The 18,881-nt window shown below is 45.1% G+C and overlaps 1 protein-coding gene across 7 annotated transcripts in view; it reads left to right on the forward strand.

Moving 5' to 3' along the window:
* Positions 1-18,881, forward strand: part of PAK5 (p21 (RAC1) activated kinase 5) — a 162,736-nt gene that overhangs the window by 75,706 nt on the left and 68,149 nt on the right. Inside the window, exons 1-2 of one of the 7 annotated variants that reach the window (XM_042049302.1) lie at positions 1-75; positions 12,815-12,936. The exons of 4 other annotated variants lie outside the window; for them this stretch is intronic. The gene's annotated coding sequence lies outside the window, so the exon portion shown is untranslated. Of the gene's footprint in view, positions 76-1,555; positions 1,619-12,814; positions 12,937-18,881 lie in introns of all 7 variants that reach the window. 2 more of the 7 variants (XM_042049304.1, XM_042049301.1) reach the window with 2 other exon arrangements.

The raw sequence follows: 18,881 nt of genomic DNA on the forward strand, positions 1-18,881 counted from the left end.
GCCGAGCGGAGCGGAGCTGCGGCCCGGATGTAGCCGGAACATGGCGCTGGGGGCGGCGTGACGGCGGCGGCCGAGGTAGGGGCGGCGGGGCCGGGGGCGCGGGGATCCGCCCGGGGAAAGCGGGCGGCGGCTGCCCCTGCCCGGGCGGACGCTCGACCTTGCGGGGCCGCGGCGCTGCCCGCCGGCCCGGGCGGCCGGCTGTCTGTGCGTCCTGGCAGCGGCCGGTGCCCGGAGACAAAGGCACGGCCCGGGCATCCCGGTCCGCACCTGTGCGGAGCGGGCACAGCCGTGGGCGCTGCCAGGGGCGGCTGGCGTAGGGCAGCCGGGGGCTCCGGGGTTCCTCTCCTGAGGGTCGCCGTAGGTGGTTTTGCTTCAGATAGCTAGCAGGGGGTTCCCACAACAATGGCTTTTCTTTTCTTTTTTTCTTTTCTTTTCTTTCTTTTTTTTTTAAGAGACATTTTGCCTTTTGTCGTTTCCCCCCCCAGAAGTTGCTCCCAACTTTCCGTGAATATGATGTGCTTTTGGGTTTCCCTCAGGAAGCAGGTGCCCAGAGAGCCGTACAGCCGCTCCTGGAAATGCTCCTACACGCGCCTCTATACCTCTGCTCCCTCTTTTTTTTTTTTTTTTTCTTCCCTCTCATAAAGGGTTAGAAATGCCTGCAATCGACTCCGCTCTTCTTTCTGTGTTCATGAGCGTCGGATCATCGTAGCTAAAGAAAATGAGCTGCACAGTGACTGCCGTGCTTGAATAACGCTCCAGCCTCAGGCCAGGAGAGGTGTTTTTTTCATGGTATCGATCAGACCTTGAGAATTTTTTACCAACCCGCCAGAAGCACGCGGGCTGCCTTTCTTCCTCTTTGTTACGTACCAGCCCTCTGCTAACATAAAGAAACAATGGATTTTTTTTTCCCCAAAAATATTCAGTTTTAGATCTAATGCGCTGTCTTTGCCAGTAAGGATAAAATTCCCACCAACTTGAGAGGGGCCAGCAGCGAGACTACTCTGCTAGTAGCCTTTCCCTTTCATTTAAAAAAATTTTTATATGCTTTAGCATTTGCAAAATGAAGGAAATGAGTTGGTACCTGTGTTAGATCTCGGTGGTCCCCGCTGCCCAGACAGCACTTAAGGAATCATTGCTCCAAATTTATTGCCTTTATTGTACCGTGAGACTTCCAATAACCTGCTCAGGGCTGCAGCAGGGGGCCGTGCTCCCCTGCCCGCTGTGACAGCCGGTGTTGGTGGCTGTGAGCATCGCTGCCACTGCCGGGGACAGAGCTCTTGTCATGTGGAGGTGCATCTGGAGGTGTTGGGGGATGGCTCCGGCTGTTCACTGAGGAGGCGAGTGGATGTAGTGCCGCTCTTGGGCTCCCTTGCTGTCTGCACCCCCAGGAGCGAGACTGAGAAGCTGTAGAAGCTCCTCTGCTTCAGTTTGAGGTTCACAGAATGGTCCTTTGCGTTGCTCATTTTTTCCTGCTGATGCGTTGCTGTTTCTACTACGTGGGGATTACAAATGTGTTGATCCCCCCGTGGTGAGCAGCTGCTCTCCTGATTTTCAGGTGGGAATGAGGGACCTGGCTGCCTGGGACAGGGCACTGGTTTCGGAGCTGCTGCTGTGCCAGGTAAAGCTTTGGGAGTTACTTATTGTGATTCACTTTATTCTTATTGTCTATTTCTGTGTTTTAGTCACTTTTTTTTGGCTGTAGGTCGTTTTAGGTTGATGAAAGGTCTTTGTTCAGTGTGGAATTGTGTATTTATGCTATCAAATGCATTAATTTGAGATAAATTGAGTAAAAGCATTGTTTTAATCAAAGGAAAGACTCTCATGTTGAGAGTGCTGAAGCTAAACTTTTTCCTTTCTCCTGCTTCAAACATCTTTCCAAATGGTTTTGATCTCAGTGAGACCATGATTTCTAGCTGAAATTAATTTTCATCAGATGATTTGAGACCAGTCTGCCGTAGTCCCACCTCCCCGTGGTGCAGGAGCTCTGGGTGCTGTTACACACCTCTGTAGTGTTTCAGCCTCACTCTGAGGAAGCGAGGGCTCACCAGTCACGGCGTGTGTGTGTCCTCAGCTGGAGCGACTGCTGAACCGTGCCTAGCTGAGCGGCTCAGGAGTCATTCCGCACCGGGAAGCGGTGCCACAGAGAGACCCCAGCAGGCCTGTTGTGGAGAGCCCTGTTACGAGTCATCAGCAAATTCCCTTGGCATCCCCCTGTGGAGCCAGACCTAGCAAATCCCATTGCTCGTTTGATTCCCTTATTACTTTGGCACCTCTCTTTGCTTCCCAGTGGCTTTTCTGTTTGGGTTGGGTTTTTTTTTCCTGGACGTCTTCATCCATCGTGAATAGTCACAGTAAGTCAGTGTTTGACTTTCAGTGAGTTCTCGGCATCCCAGTGGCTGATTATAAGATGGAAGTGCGTAACAAGCAAAGTTCCTGCAAAACGTTTTACTTCCCAGTTATTATTTGCCAATTTGGGAAGTACAATGCTGTGTAAGAAATTTGCTCCCCAGCGTCAGCTCCTGCTGTCAGTCAGCTGGGAACAAACTTCTTGTGGTAGGTACTCACAAGTCTGAATTTTGCTTTATCTCACTGGTGTTGCCTCTGACCCCAGATTTGCTGCTGAAATAGGGGAGACGTACTGATCTCATTGACATCAGCTGGGGCATGCAGTTTGGGTTTAAAGCTGAGATCACGGAGAACTCCAGCTCATGTGGCAGAAGCCCAAGAGGTGATGCTGGCACAGATCTGTTGGGGTACAGGTGTTAGCTATTTCAGGGATGTATGGAAAAAAGAACAGGAAAGACAGAACAGAAGAGTGCCTGCATCTCTGCTTCTCCTCTCTGATCACCCTCACATTTGACACCTAAATCCATTTACTGCTTTGAAGGTGCTCCAATTAGGAATCTGAAGTGTTTGGCATCTACTTGTTCAAATACATAAACTATGGTTTTACTGGTTTACTTTGCAAAAGCTACAAACACAAGTCTGTCGTGTGGCATGTGCTGAAACTGCCAACAGGTGTGTGTGGGTACAACAGCTGAAGAGGTTCAGAATCATAAATCTCAAACAAAACCTCTCTTTTAAATACCTCCTCGGGATATTCTGCTCCTGGCATTAGCGTTGCTGACTCATGGTGCTGTGTTGACCATCCTGGAAGCGTTTTTGGGGCTGTCTCTGCTTTGCTCCTTGCTGAAGTCAGTGGAGTTGGTTTGTTGGATCTGCTGCAGGGTTTGGCCAGGTTTCTCCAGGTTTTGGTGAAAGCTGGGCAAAACCTGTGTTGTCAGGATGGAATGGTGTGTGATTGCAGCCAGGTGAAACTAGAGAAAGGATGATGGAGACTTCAGGTGGTTGATACCCTCACACCTGTAGGGCCTACACTTTCTACCATCTTCCAGTTATACTCTTTAATTTTACCATTAATTCTGTTCTCTTAAACATAGAGTCTTGCTGTCCTCAATAGCTGTTTGAAGCCTGAAATGTGTTTTAAACAACTATTTGCTTAAAAAATGGATGACATGACCAATAGAGCCTTGGTTTTAGTTGCATCTTCCCTTGTAGCTTCTCCAGTGTCTGATACAGGTTTGTGTCTTGCTCAGTAGGAGCTTCATAGAGTACCTGCCTTGTCTCTAGATACAGAGCTTGATATATTTAAGATAATTTCCCCCCATTAAATTCAGCTGTGATTGGTGATGAGGTGTGCCAGAGCACTGCCTGATGCACAGCTGTATTGGCTTTATTATCAGGGAAAAGCTGAAAAGCGGAATGATTCAAAACCATTAACAACTGTGCACAGAATCCCAGTTAGTTCTGAGCCCGTTTAAAAGGCAACTCCCCACACACCCATTTGGAGTAAATTTCAGAGCACTTTAGTGGTATTTAATGTTCAGGTAACTCTAATTAAGCCTTTAATCCATTAGGCCACAGAGATTCACTGGGGACCTGGCTGCTAGTGCTGGCGTTTCAGCCTGCATGTCACCGAGCCCAGAAGGACTCAATGTTGCCTTTGGAGGGCTGTCCCTGTGACAAAGAAAATGAAGTATTTTCTTTGCAATTAAATGTTTCCTTCTGCCCTTTTTGCTTTTTTCCCCGGAGAGAAGCAACTCAAAGGGCAGGACTGTGGCCAAGGCTTCTGGTCTAAAACCAGCTGCAGTGTTTGGTTCTCTTGTGGTTCAGCCATGCCTGTTGAAAGCCCTGGCACAAAATTCCAGCTTTAAACCAAGTCTTATGCCTTATAGGGCTCCAAGATTATCCCTTTCCGAGTGGTGCCTGTGAGTGCAGTGATGTGAGAAATGTGTGCTCCCGTTGCATCAGGCAGAGCCAGCCACAACATACCAACTCAGCTATTTTGCATCTTTTCCAACTTTTTTTTTTACCCCTGGGCCATGTGAGAATGCTGCCACTTTTGGAAGGTGCAGCTGGTGGAAGTACAAAGGTAATAACTGTCTCCAGATACAGAGCTTGAATATCTTTTGAAACCAAACCAGAAATACGTGAATCAAGTTTAGCTCTTCAGGCCTGCTGTTTCCCATTTGCGACCTTCCGTATCTCCTAAGCAAAGCTTTGACTAAAACATGAGTTGTAGATACCAGTTAATATTTACACTTAATGAACCACCAAAACTGGGGTCCTGGAAGGGCTGGAAGCTGTGAGGGCAGGTAGCGAGCCTTATTTTCACCCTGTGGAGCCCACGGCACAGGGTGCACCCATCCTGTTTGTGCATATGCCATGTGCCGGCTTGAGCATGGCCAGAGCGCACTGGAGAGGGGTGGTGTGACTTGCTCAGAGGCACAAAGTGATGGAGAGTTGAAGTGAAGTCCTGTCTCCCATCATTTTCCTTCTGGGCTCTCCTGGCTTTGCTCTGCCGTTAGAGGTTGTCGCCAGCAAACGGCTCTGCCTGCAGCGGGACACGCTGCCCCGGTGTCACAGGGCTGGGAGTTCTGAATTTGCTGAACAAAGATGCTCTTCCAAAAATAGGTTAAGCCAAAGAACTTAGATGCTAAAAATAGCACCAGAGATTTTTTCCTTTTTCTGACTGTCCTTTTTTTGACTGTGTTTTAGATTTATTGTTCCCTGCTGGAGGCAGCTAAAGAAATAAAAGAGATACTGTAGCTGTAGGCAAGGGAATAGTGGAAGTAGACATACACAGTCCCCTCTGATGGGGGAAAACCACATGTGTCAGCTATCCCTGTAGAAGTACACAGAAATGCAAAATAACAATGTAAATAAAAATGTGCCATGTCACTAAACCGCTCTCAGCAGAAATGTTGTTGTTTTTTTTAGAAGTTAGGAAGGGAAGGGTGGAGAGAATCCTGATGACAAAGGGGAGGACAAAAGAAATGCCAGCAAATGAAAACTGGAATGAATAAATGCCATAAGAATGATCCTGGTGATAGCCCCTATAAACCTTTTATTATGACACGCTCTGCTGCATGTGAGTAATTCACTCATCCCAAACTGGTGGCAGTAAAATCTGCCCAGCGGCTTTTCCCTCCTCCCTCATACGGGTTGGTCAGGTCAGAGCTGTTAAAATTTAAGGCTTCTTTCTGGGGATTCTCTATAGAAAGTTTTGTATTATTAAGTTAAACTCCAGCTTTCCCATTCCCCAAGCTAGATGCATGCTCAGAGGACTGAGCTAATGACTTGCACTGCAGCTATTTAAGGTGCTGGGCTGAGCCTGGAGCTGGGAGTCAGGAGGCACGATGGCTCTAATCCCAGCTGTGCTGCTCACTGAGCCACCTCCAAGAAGTTATTTAACCTCTGTGTGCCACTGCTTCCCTCTGGGTAACAGCAGGGATTATGATAATTGCTTTTGAAAAGCACCTTAGGTGTTTAGTTTAATTTTTTTCCGAAGGTGCAGAACTCTCTGAGCTGGAGAGGCTTGATCCGTCTCAGGAGGCTTTTAGTACTTTACAGGATTTTGAAAACAATTCTTAATGCCATGTTGTTTGTTTGGGCCATGTAAAGAAATAAATGTAAAAGATTTTTGACGCATCTTTTATACACTACTCACAGAAGGACTCTTAAGATACAACTGAAGGACACAGAAACGAGGTATAGTTCAAAAGGGTCGTTACAGGACACTTCATGAAATGCAGGTAAACTGTCAGAATGTTTAAATCATTTACTTTTTCAACCAAATCCTGCCAAGACCTCAGAAACCTGGGTTTGCATGTATTAAACTTGTCTCTCACTTGCGTGTAAAGACCCAAAGGCAACAGATTTGTAGCATTTCTCACTTGGATTTGGAGGGTATTTGGTTTTGTGTTTTACAGTAAAGGGTGATTTTCTAGGCTGAAGAAGTAGGAAGGTTTCCCTGAGAGTGAGATGAGAACAAAGTAAATGCACCCTGAGCTGTGCCTCTATCCCAGATTTTGAAGCATGCGGGAAAGAATAATGGTACGTGAATTTGTCTGTGTTGCACACACTGAACTCCTCCCTTCCAAAGAACAGACCTTCTTCTTATTTAAGCTTTTTGTCACACGGAAAAAATAATCAAAGGGTGGAGAATTCCATGGCTGAGCTGCAGTTGAGCCTGGAATGTTAAAGAAGTTTGTGGAGCATGATGCTGTCAGTGGGGTGGCTGGGTGAGAGGCACCATCCATGTCATGGGATGTGCCACAGGGTTTGGGGAAGCAGCATTATCAGGGATTTTATGTTGGAAACATGAATCTTAGTGTGATACTGGAAAGTGCTCCAGTGCCAAGGCAATGACTGTAATCTAAGCCATTGGCTGCTCTAGGAAACCTAGGAAATAAAAAGGGTGCTCCCGTTATTATGTAGGAGCTTGAAATGAAGCAGCCAAAAGCTGGGAACTGCGTTGCATCTTCCCAGCATGAGGGATATAGGCCCCATCAGCATGTGCTGAGAAAGGCCTGGCTGCCAAAATAGTTTAGTGTTGCTACAATGCTTGCAGGTGGTGATGGCCTTTTAAGTTCTGCTCTCTGTTCTGACATTTTTAGGACAGTAAATGAAGGATGAGAAGTAGAAATGCAAACAAATTAGAAAAATCCTATGTATGGATGTCTGTTATTACAATCATGTGGTTGGATGGAAAGAGCCCTGTCCTACTGGAAGTCAGGGAGGGGTTGGCAATGAAGGAAAGTGGTTTTTGCCAGTAGCTCTCCTGCCAAAACAGAGTATTGATGACAGGGCTCGGTTTAAAGCAGATGGTGTAATACATACCCTAAAGACTGCCTGGGGAAACACGTGCAAAACCATGTGCCTGAATGCCGCGGAGGCTTTATTCCTAGGGGTAAGACAGAAGAAGCCTTCACTTGGGTGGAGACAGGAGTTGAGTCTTGGTCCTGGAAAGCAAGGAAAGTGCTTTACTGAGGCAGGGCTTTTATGAGGGACTCGAGCATGTCTCTCATTTTCTGTTATATTAGAGATACAGTACTGAAACTACTGAAAATGCAACATCCATCCCACATCAGTGCTTTCTCTATCCAGTCTCTTTGAGGACCAACTCTTAGCACTGTCAAGATTCACAGGGAGACTACATAGGGCTTTTTGAGTACTTAAGAAGTACAAGGCATGAGGTAAATAATTTAAACACTAGTTCAGAAGCATTGCTAGCTGAAAAGTGACTTACAGTCTCTTAACAGGCTAACAATAAGTGGATGTTTTTTCTTCTTTTTGGGGAGAGGAATATGGAATGTGTTGCCTGTCAGCAGGCCTGCTACCTTCCAGGAGAAATGTTTGCTGTAATGAATAGTGCAGTAGACTCACAGAATGACCTGGACTGGAAGGGACCTTAAAGATCAACTTGTTCCAACTCCCCTGCTGTGGGCAGGGACAACTTCCACTATCCCAGGTTGCTCAGGGCCCTGGGATAGAGCCCTTATCCAGCCTGGTCTTTAACACGTCCAGGGATGGGGTATCCATAACTTCTCTGTGCAACCTGTGCCAATGCCTCACCACCCTCACAGTAAAGAATTTCTTCCTAACAGTTAATCTAAACCTACTCGGTTTGAAGCCATTCCCCTTGTCCTCTCACTTCATACCCTTGTAAATAGTCTCTTTTCATCTTTTTTATAGGCTTCCTTCAGGTACTGGAAGGTCCCAATTAGGTCACCCAGATGCCTTCTCTTCTCATGAACTCAAGTTAAAGCCAGGGCTTCTTTCTTCTTGGACAATCCAGTCTGAATTTGGACCTCATCAGTGCAATGGATCCCTAGTACTGTGTGTGTAATGGGAAAAACCTGGTACCTCTGTGGCTCACATTTATAACAAACTTCTGTTTGAAGGAGCGTTTTTGACTTTTTCCTCAGCATCTGGTAGGACTTGGTCCACAGTATTTTGTTGTTGCAATTTTTTTTGCACAACAACCTGATGCTGCTTCTTGTGAGAGATCTTCAGCTGAGGATTAAAGGGGTTTTGTGGGGTTTTGTTCCAAAGCTTTTGCCATTTTTATTCCTTTCCTGTTTACTTCGCTCTGGTACTGATCTGACAGCATCTCACTATTTCCCTTCAATTTCCAATTCTGTGTGAGGAAGAAAAACAGTCAACTGTCCTGATTTAGCTAGAAATTAAACTAGCTATTTTTCCATGGAAAATTTCCTTAATAGGAAAATTGGTGATAATTGCTAACTAATGCTTTTTAAAGACTTTTTTTTTTAAAAGGGTGAAAGACTGTCAAGCTGTCAATCAAGACAGATATTGGATAATGCTCCATTTCCCTGACAAGTTCCCTTTATTATATGAGGCATCTGCTTCACTCTGTAAATTTGAGCTGCTCAAAATTTGCCCTTTAATGTTTACTTTTTCTGTCCTTTCTTAGTATTACTCAAGTAGTCCTAGTGTATCTGTACAACATGGTCAAAAGGATGTAATAATCTTTGAAGAAAATAACTTGGAGGTGCGATTAGCCTTGTAGTATCATGGTATTCTTTAGCCTTTTTCCAGTCTCTCTCCCTGTCATTCCATGGTGCACCCACCTGTCCTTGCTGAAACCAGTAACCAGCCTTGGGCCCGCTCTAAAAAGTGCGGTGCCTGCCCTTGTGATAAGCATATTAAAGCCAGGCAAGTGTGAAACTCAGAGCTGCATGAACATTTGTGGTCCTTATAGGCCATTTCTCAAGACTTTGCCTATAACACAGGGCATTTAATTTTCTCTTTATTTCTTTTAAAGTAGATTTGGAGAGGAAATTGGAGGTTTTCTTGCATTTCCCAGGTTCCAGAAGCCTGGGGTTTTCAGAGAAACTGTTAAAACAGGAGGTTTGTAATCAATGCAGTTACTGGACCTGCTGAGAGTAGCATCTCTCCAAAGTATTGGCTACTCTTTCATGGTTCTGGATTTAAAGCACAATGAAGCAAAATTTATCTCAACTCCAGGCACCACTGGCATTGCATGTAAAGCACCACAAATGTACCAAACTGGTTCAAAGCAGAACAGTCTTCATTCCCAGACCATTGCCCCACCTCCAGCAGTATTTGCAAGTTGAAAACCATTGCCTTTCATGCACCAGGAGGTTCTGAAGTTAGCATCCGTAGCAGGCTTTGCTGCTGGGCAGGGGATGGAAAACTGCTCCAGCAGTGTTCCCATCCTGCTGGGAGAGGAAATACCAGAGCCAGCGCTGTGAAAGGACCAAGTACAGTATTGATTTTGATGCAGATAACAGTAAAAATTGTCATGATGTCATAGCAAAGCATTGCAGTCATTATGGCAAATGATGAGAAAAATAAAATTATAGAAATAACCATCTCCCTTGGCCTGCAGATAAATCAAAGCTTAGCCCTTGATCCTCATCGCTTGCTAGCCCAGAACATAAATCCAAGGATTTATCATTAAGCCTAATGGGTCATAAAATCTGGACTATTTTGGAGGTAGTTGCAGAGATTTGCAGCCCAGGCAGAGAGCGGGCTCTAAGCTGCTGGGCCTTGTGTAACTGGGTAAATAGCAAGCTTCAAATAATGCTATAAAGCTATCAAATGTAATAACTAATGCAGTCAGGCGAGCGTGTGGGGAGGGGAGCCTCGCTGGTGACGAGCTTGGCCGTCATGACAGAAGAAGCCCTGGTGGAGAAAGACCTTTTAGTAACAAGTTGAAGTCCCCTTTGCTTTGCTGGACACCAGGTACATGCATCTGGTTTGGTTCACATGTAGCACTTTTATTTTCTGCACATCAGTTCTTCCCTCACTGTGGGCCCAAGGGAACGAGCAGAGAAAACCAGAAACGCAGGAGCCACCGACAGCTCTCTTACTTAGTCATCACTGTTTAAATATTTATGACAGCGCTTCACAGCGTGCTAGTAAATGCATGATAGCATATTATGTAAGAGCAATAAAATTTTAGAAGGAGAAGACTTCACTACTGTCCTCTGCTAGTAAATCTTTGCTACTGTCTGTAGTGAGGCCATGTAAAAGCCATGCCCTTTTCCCCAGTTATTTTAAGTGAAATGGGAGTTTTATGTGGGAATGGGAATTTAGCTTTTACTGGCATTTGTAATCACATGTGTTTTAAAATTGCTCTCCATCTCTTAGTCAGGGGGGACTTCAGTTCAGGTCAGATTCCTGTAGAAGTTGATAGCTCTGAATTTGCAAGTGAGCAGCCGGTCTTTGGTGTATGATGAGGAGCAGGTCCCTTGGTGAGGGAGCCTGGGAGGAGGGGATTTGGATAGTGAGTCTTTTGGGTTAATTAAGAGTTCAGAGTAGCTTGTACTTTTCCTAAAGTGTTGTAGAGTATTGATTCCCATTAGACCTGTACTGCTCCAGAGAAGGGGGTTCTCAGGAAATGGTATGCAAAGTCAGTTGTGCCTGGACTGAGGGTATCTGAGTTAGGTTGAAGTTTGGGATGGATGGCATAGCTTTTGGGAGAATTCACTGCAGAATGCTGACAGTGAAAACAGAAAGCTAATGTAGATTTGACTTTGGGACAGCCAAAAGATTTGACTGTGGGACAGGTGAGAGGGTAACCCATCAAAGGAGGAACCTGTCTAGCTTAGCATAAATAGTCAAATTGATTTAAACAGAGGTGTGTACATTTGTGCCTTAATGAATCCAAGAGATTCCCCCCACGCCTTTCCCTCGCAAAGGCAGACATTGGGAACCTGTGGTTGGTTATGTTTCAAAATTGCAGAAAACAAACTTAAGAGTTAAAGATGATTTGTACTTGGCATGAGCGCTATTATCTGTCATGATGGCTTTCCTAGCAGTAGTGTATGTGTTTGGGAAGACATTTTGGGGCTCTGTGCCAGGAAAAGCCAGCCTTGGAAGCAAGCTGTGTGTGAATGGCTGAGAAAACAAGCCGCTAGCACGAACAATGAGCCAGCATGTAGCAGGCTCTGGGGTGAGTGGGATGCAGGTCCAGGGGCAGGGACTGAGGGCCCTGCAGGACTTGAGAAAATTCCCTGCACAGTCACAGAGAGAGTAAATGTTCAGCAGGTACTGGATTATTTATCTGATGTACGCACATGAGTGTTTACAAAAAACAAGTGCTCGATGATCGAGACTGTTATCTTAGCTTTTACCAAAGACATTGTAAGGATGCCAGGTAGGAAAGTGAAACCTGCCAAAATCAAAAGTAGCACTGGAAGTTGCTGACTTTTAATTTTGTGCCTTTGCATATATAGGCAGCTCTAATTATGTGTGTTGTTTCATACACATGACTGAACAGCAGTTGTTTCTGCATTTATTATGTCTCATTACCTGCTGGTGCAAACTGTGAGTGCTTTGGCTGGGCAAGGCAGGAGTCCCCAGACCACAGAGTGTTCTTACAGGAAGGGCTCCTGGATCTATCAGCTCCCACAGTTAAGTCTTTCCCCTTTTTCAGGTTTCTGAAAGCCGTGCTGGAAGATGTGTTGATGTTTTAGTTCTTTTGGTGCAGTTTGAAAAGCAGAAGCTGTAGTAGAGCTTGGTACTTGGCTGGGGACACCCAGTGCATTATCTTGTAACTCTGTATTGACCCCAGTTCTCCAAACACTTTTCTTGAATTTCGGACCTCAGGAGACCACTGGATAGTGGGACGAGGGCCTGAAAATTCTCTCATACATTTGAGAAGGATGGTGGGATGGACACATCTTGGTTTTGAGTTTCATCCATGAGGTTGATGGGATGAGTGTTGATTCAATGTCTGGCTGGGTCTCAGTTTGCTTCTATGATGTACCTGGCAGTTCCAAAATTCCCCGAACTTTTCTCTTACATTTCTCTCTAATGTTTTTCTCTTCTAATGTTTTTGAATTTTGCTGCTTTATATAGGCTCCCTTTCCTCCCCCTCTCACCACTTGCTGCTGCTTCTCCTCCGCCCCAGTTACTAAAATCTCCTCTCCCCGATGCGTCACCTTCGTCAGCAGTGCTCTCATCATCTGCGGGCTGAAAGCAGAGCACACTGGGGGAAGAAGAAATGACCCCGAACCCTCCTTAAGTTTTCAAGTGGATGGAAGTTCTTTGCCGATCAAAGGTGGCATGCAGGAGTCTCTTCTCTTTGCTTCCTCCATCCTTTTTGTGGCAGCTTTCTCCCTGTTCCTGGCTGGGTGCATCCCTCAGGCTCTGCAGGGCCTCTGCTAAAACGAGAGTGGCTTTGCATTTCCAGATAAAAAGCACTGCTGAGTACCCTGGTATGTAAATACCAACTGCAAAATTCCTGAAGTCAGGGTGGTAGGTGCTTTCAGGAAGATGGGAACCCTTTTGGTAGGGAGAGAAGAGCTAGGGACAGCAAGGAATTTTGGAAAGGGGTAAAACAGAGAGAGGAGAAATGCTCGATGATAAAGCTCAGCTGAATCAGCTTCGTGAGAAAAAGTCATTTTGATTGCTGCAGTCATCAAACCATGACTCTCAGAAATGTTATGAATAGCACTTACATGTAGAAAGTTTGTAGGTGGGTGAAGAACGGATCCTGTGCCTCCCCCCGGACGTTCTGAAGCCGCAGCCGGACAAAGGCCCGAGCAACCTGCCCTGATCCTCCTGCAACCCATGAGCACAGAAGCCCCTCCAGCCAGGGTGAGTCTGACATTGGTCTGTGTTTGGAGAGACGATCAAAACAAAAATATTTGGGTCATTGCCAAGTGGAAGTATTAGGAGTGACATGGCAAATTTGTTTTAATGTAATCTGGACTTAATCACCAGTTTAGACTGTACTGGAGGCTTTCAGCTCCAGTACGGGGTTGATTAGATAAATATATTTATTTCCCTGCTATTCATTTTCCATGGATGAACATACTGGGGTAACTTAAAAGCATGTAGCAAGGAAGAAACAAAAAAAAAAAAGGGACAAATTAAGTGACTGCTGCCAGATTAATTATTCTGTTGCATTTCAACTAATATTTTTAAACCTACAACTTTGAAAGGGAATGTTCAAAATTATCTTTGCAATGACCATCTTTCCATCTAATTTAAAGTCATTCAGCTTTACAAGAAGCAATTATGCTGCACACTAATAAATGAAAAGACATGGCAACATCAGAAAAACTGATTATTCAAGCAATCTTTCTTACATAAAATAGCCAGCTAATCTCCCAGCTTCAGTCCTTGAGTGCTATTGCAAATACCCTCCTGAAAGAGAACTTCATTCTCGGCACACTGGCAGTCTGCCTCTCATCCCTGATGGCTCCCTGTGCAGTCAGTCATGGTTTGGGGGTTAAGAAATTGTATTCTCTTTTGTTTCAGTATCTCTTCTTGCACTCAGTGCAGTTTTTTTCCTTGTGACCAATGAAAGTGAAGTGCAGGGAATGAGGTTTGTGTCCTTCTTAGAAAAATAAGGAAATCTCCAGACTTGCAGCTCTTCTGCTGCTTAGGCCATCACCCTTGATGCCATCTGAGCTTGTGGAGGAATCTAAATGTTTTGTAAGTCTAGTCTAACTAGTGTAGTGTTGCACTTGAAGTGGTTATTGTTAGCCTAACTCTACTTTTTATAGAAAAAGAAAAGGAAAATAGAAAGTCCTGCTGCAGAAGAGCTCTTCACAATAAGTTGTTGCTAAACACCTAAAATCCCAATATCCATGCCTTTCTTTTCTCACCCTTCCCCTGCTCCCTGGGAGAAACCAGCATGGAGTAGGGGTCAGTCATCTACCCCTTATCCAAGTCACTGATGAAGAAGTTAAAGAATAGTGGGCCCAGTATAGGACCCTGGGGGACACCATTAGTGACAGGCCTCCAACCTAGACCCTGTGCCACTGATTACCATCCTCTGGGTTCTGCTGTTCAGTCAGTTCTCAATCCACCTCACTGTCCACTCAAAGCTCCCTTTAGCCTTACTGACCCTTCTATAAATGCAAAAATGCCTTTTCTGCAATAAAGCATTACTACTTCCTGATTGCTCTTAATATTAAAAACATCTACAGAAAAAAGTCAGTGAGTCATCTGTGTCCTATGCTGCCTTCAGGAGGGGTATGATGCTGATGGAGGCTTTTATTTTTCCTGCTGGCAGAAGCAGGAGGTGGAGGTTGGTGGTTTCTTCCACTCTACTTTAAGATCCACTTGGGATAATAAATATGTTTTCCAGCATGCTTTTACATGTTCTTTCTTAAAGTCAGTGTCTGCACATTGTAGCTGTCTTTTTTGTACATGGAGCATCTTAAATGCATCAGATACTTGCTCCTAATTCTGTTAGCCCTAAACTGGTTTTGTCAATGTCTGCATTTCTGTGGCTGTTGGTGAGATTTTTTTGGGTGTGTCCAGGACTGTCCTGTGCCCCCCTCCTGTCTTCCCACACCAGCAACCCTCTCTGTGACATCTGTGCCCCCGCTTGGGAGTGCCCTCCTCTGTCATTCTGTGCTCCACCCAATGGCACTGGGATCATCCGTATTTCATTCTCCACAGAATGCCTGCCTGTTATTACTCTCTGTGCAAGCCTTACAGTTATGTACAAGGATAAGGCACCTGGCCAATAGAAAAGTTGCTGGTACAGCTAAACAAGCTGCAGCAAAGCCCCAGGGAGGCGCAGCCTGAGCCTGACCCTTGGCCGAGGGTTCAGCGCGTCTGAATCATCCGGTTATTTGCTGGTTTTGTTCTCCCTTTCCATCTCATAACACTTCTTATTTTTATATTTTCATCTTAATTATTGCAGAACATAAGGCTGATGTTTACAGGGAACTGTTCATACGGCTTTCAAGACTTCTTTCCTGATCTCCAAGTTATTTGAAGGATTGTTGTGTTTGCAGAGTGAACATTGCTATCCCTGCCCTAGGAGTGGCTTTGTGTTTCCCAGCACTGAATTTAAATTGACATTTTAAAAGCAATTTTGTCTGAGCTTCAGTCACTTCCAGTGTCAGAAAGTTCAGGCACTACAGCCACAGGCCATCAAGATGATCACTCAGTCACAGGGAGTCATTGGGGTTTTCTGTCCTGCTGTCCATGAAGGAAGAGCAGAGGAGCTGGTGGATCGGATCACAGCCGCTGCTCAGCCGGCTGAGCTGGCACGTCTCTGCCGTGCTGCCTGGAATTGGGAATGATGTTGCAACTCACTGGGGTTATGCTGGTACCATTAGCTCACTTACCTCTCCAGCTCTGAGTTGTCTTTGACAGCCAGCTCTGTCCCTGCTGTGTGTTTCTGTATGATCACAGTGTTGTTAATCTTTCCTCTGAAAACGTTGGGCGGTACTTCTTTATCTGTAGCCAGTTGTAGCAGTAAGCTGCTCTTCAACATTCCTGATCATCTCTGGGGTTTGGGGTGGTCTGCCATTTGTCTAAAAATAGGTATCTATTCAACCTTTGTCTGCTGTACTATTTCCATGTACCCCTCTTCAGTGGGATTTGCAAAAGACTGTCTCTTTTTAGAAATCTCGCTAAATTCTTTTCTTTGAAATTGCAGAATTTTACAGCTTCCACCCCCAGAAGTAATGTTGCCCTGAGATATGCTTTCTGACTTGCCTTCTTTCCTGCTCTTAACACTTCCCTGTATTAATTTGCATTTTCCAAGACAGAAGCTTGGCCCCAGTTTCCTTAGGGTATGCTGCCCTTCCTTGGCAAGGCTTGATCTGCCCCAGGATTCTGCTTGAGTCTCTTCTGCTCTGAACTTCTTCACTCATCTATGTTTTGAGCATTTCAGAGAATTTTACTGTGGTGGATGAGCAGGAAACATGGAAAACAGCCCAAATCACATGTCAGCCCTAAATTCTGCCTGCAGGCTCCTCTCCCTCCTTATACTGCTGCTGCTGGGTGGACTGTAGCTACCGAATCCCTCTGTGGCATTTTCCAAATGTGATGTATCCCAAAGGATGCAGAAGACTGTCCCACATTAACATTGAGTTTTCTGAGGCTCATCTATTCAGGATATGTTTAAGCAAATGGAGTATTCATTATTCTAGATAAAATTAAGGGGGAGGAGGGAGTGGTTTCACATTTTGAAAGCAAACATTTAAAACAGATGCAGCCTGCTGCAAGGAAGGATCACATTGAACTGCATGACTTTTTAAAAGGAAAGAACATCCATTTTACTCAAGTCCTCAGTATGAAAGATTAGGAGTTAAGAGACATTTTTCGCCCACTTTGAAAGTAAATGTATTTTAAATTTAATTCTTTGGTGCAGCTGCTGCTTTCTCTCTCTGGAAAGCCTTCCTTGTGCTTTGAGCGATGTAAAGATGTGGGCTGGGTGCTAATCCTGTTTAAGATTCCAAACTTCCTTTCCACTCTTCAGAGATTTTCCCACCACCACCTTCCAGATAAATGTAGAACTGTCTTTTATTTTAACACAGCACTGGTTTAGGGAGATTTGTTGGAGATTCATCGTTTCAGTGCAAGGAAAAGTATGATTGTGAAGGTTTCATGTTGTTTTGGAATAGATGTAATCAATATAAGATGGTATGAAATCATCTGGTTTCTTTTTTTTTCTCCAGTATAAATATGTAGTGCTGCCTGCACTTAAAAAAAAAAAAAATCCAGAACAACCCAGGACCTGTGAGAGAGTCCCATGGTCTGATGGTGCTACTGGGGCAGCCAGGAGCTGTGGCAGGATGCTGCTATTACTGCTCATCACTGATGGGTATTGTTGGAGTTACTGCTCCAGTTACTACTCACTTGGGGCTGCAGAATCACCCTGCGGGATGGCTTAGTCTGAAGATGCTGGCAAGTTAGGGATGCCAAAATTCTGGGGAATCTGGTGTTCCCTGAGCTCTGTTACCACCCAAGGACTGCAGGAGGAATTGCTGAGGGCGCATGACACCAAGTATCAGTACTGAGAGAGTCTGGCTGAAACAGCAGCAGGATTTTGCTGTCTCATTACCCTTGCTGTCCTGATCCAGTCTGCCCCAGGGACTTCCCTCTCCTAACTCCAGGTAGAGCCTCCTCCTTTCCTCCTTCCTCCTCTCCTGAAGAAAGGGAGCTTTTGTTGATCAAGTGCGCTGATCTAGAGCTTATTAATGCTGTTGTACCATTCTGAATACATCAGCTGTGCCCATAATAGTCTGAAACCATTATTCTCTAGAAGTGATCTTCCTATCTTCCTTTATTATTGTTATTATTATTATTAATTTTATACAGCCAGCACTGCAGTCTGAGCACTTTTCCAATAGTAACTTGTATTTAGTGACTTAGTAAGGTTTATCCAAGTCACAGATTCCCAGCAGATGTTCTGGGTTTGTTTCTTATTTAAAAACATCATCTAAATTCAAATCAGGAATTAACACAGTTCTGCAAATGACATTCACCCCTCTGCAGAAGGACCAGCATTAATCCTGTGTGCAGCAGCAATGGTATTTCAAGCTTTGTTTGAGGGCTTTAGTGGGCTTAAATCAGCCTTAGGCAAAGCACAAGCGTCTGCAATAGTTAGACAGGACTAACACTGCCTACTTTGGGCGCTGAGTTTAAACACGTGTCAGAGGGGCTGTGTCAGGACATGGGCTCCCTTTATAGACAGGGGAGAAGACAAGGTGCTCCACAAAACCTTCCTGCACCACTTGGTACTGGAGTTAGTGGTTACAGACAAAATCTTCATACAGTCCTGTTCCTAAACCATTTGCCCTACTGCTGGAATCTTGGTCTTTGCAGGGGGAGGGGCAAGGTCCCTGTTTCAGAGCTTTAAGGGAACCAGTGGGGTGCTGGCAGAACCAGCAGGATCTTTCTTTAGGGGGACTTCCAGCTTCTGCTGAGATTCAGTTCTGGTTGATCTGGTTCTTGTAGGGCTCTCTGGAAATCCCCACTGTGATATATTAATATATTTATATGTTAATATATTTGCCTCCTTACTGGTTGTCATCAGCAGTCCATGCTCTTGGAGTTCCCAGAGCTCCCACAAAACCCGTTGTGGGCCAGTGGGTGGGTTGGAGAGCTTCCATCCATCCATCCCTTCTTCCCTCCCTCCTGTGCCTCTCTAGGGTTGAGCCTGCCCTTGGCATAGGAATTGTGAAGTGGGGCTCCAGGTACAAGAGGAGTGTGATACACTCGCTCCTCCAACATCCTGCTGCTCAGAAAACATAAACCCAAAGCAGATGTGTCATTAAATCATTTTGAATCATTGCAAACATTGCTGGAGTTCAGTACAAGCATCCATAGCTTTAAGCCACCTCCGCAAAGTGCCTTGTTTCTGTCATAAAATTTGAATGAACTACACTGGGTAAACTGTTTTACTGTTACCTGATAGCCACCTACCTTTTAGAGCTGAGACTTGCTGAGGGAAGATAAAAATAGATTTCAGTGCGTTCTGAGAGCTCGATGTGATTTCTTGGTTCCATAAAGCTGCTGCCCAGTGTAGGAAAATACCTCCCTTTAATTCAGAGACCAGGCAAAGGAACCTGTCTGACCAGGATCTGAGATGGAAGTATATGATAATTTAATCACTGGTTAGTTGGTGATAATGAGCAAGTATTTTACAAAATGAGCTCTTAAAGGGAATCTCTAAACATAGATCCTGGTGCTGCAGTGCTGGAGCTGAGCACGGAGTGTGGCCCTGCTGTTCCCAAGAAAGGCTCAGCAGATCAGTGTTCCTTTGCAGCCAGGCATTGGTGGCAAAC

This window comes from Corvus kubaryi, unplaced genomic scaffold, assembly GCF_017639235.1.
Source record: "Corvus kubaryi isolate FWS band 111438036 unplaced genomic scaffold, C.kubaryi_AGA036_p1.0 70, whole genome shotgun sequence".
NCBI lineage: Eukaryota > Metazoa > Chordata > Aves > Passeriformes > Corvidae > Corvus > Corvus kubaryi.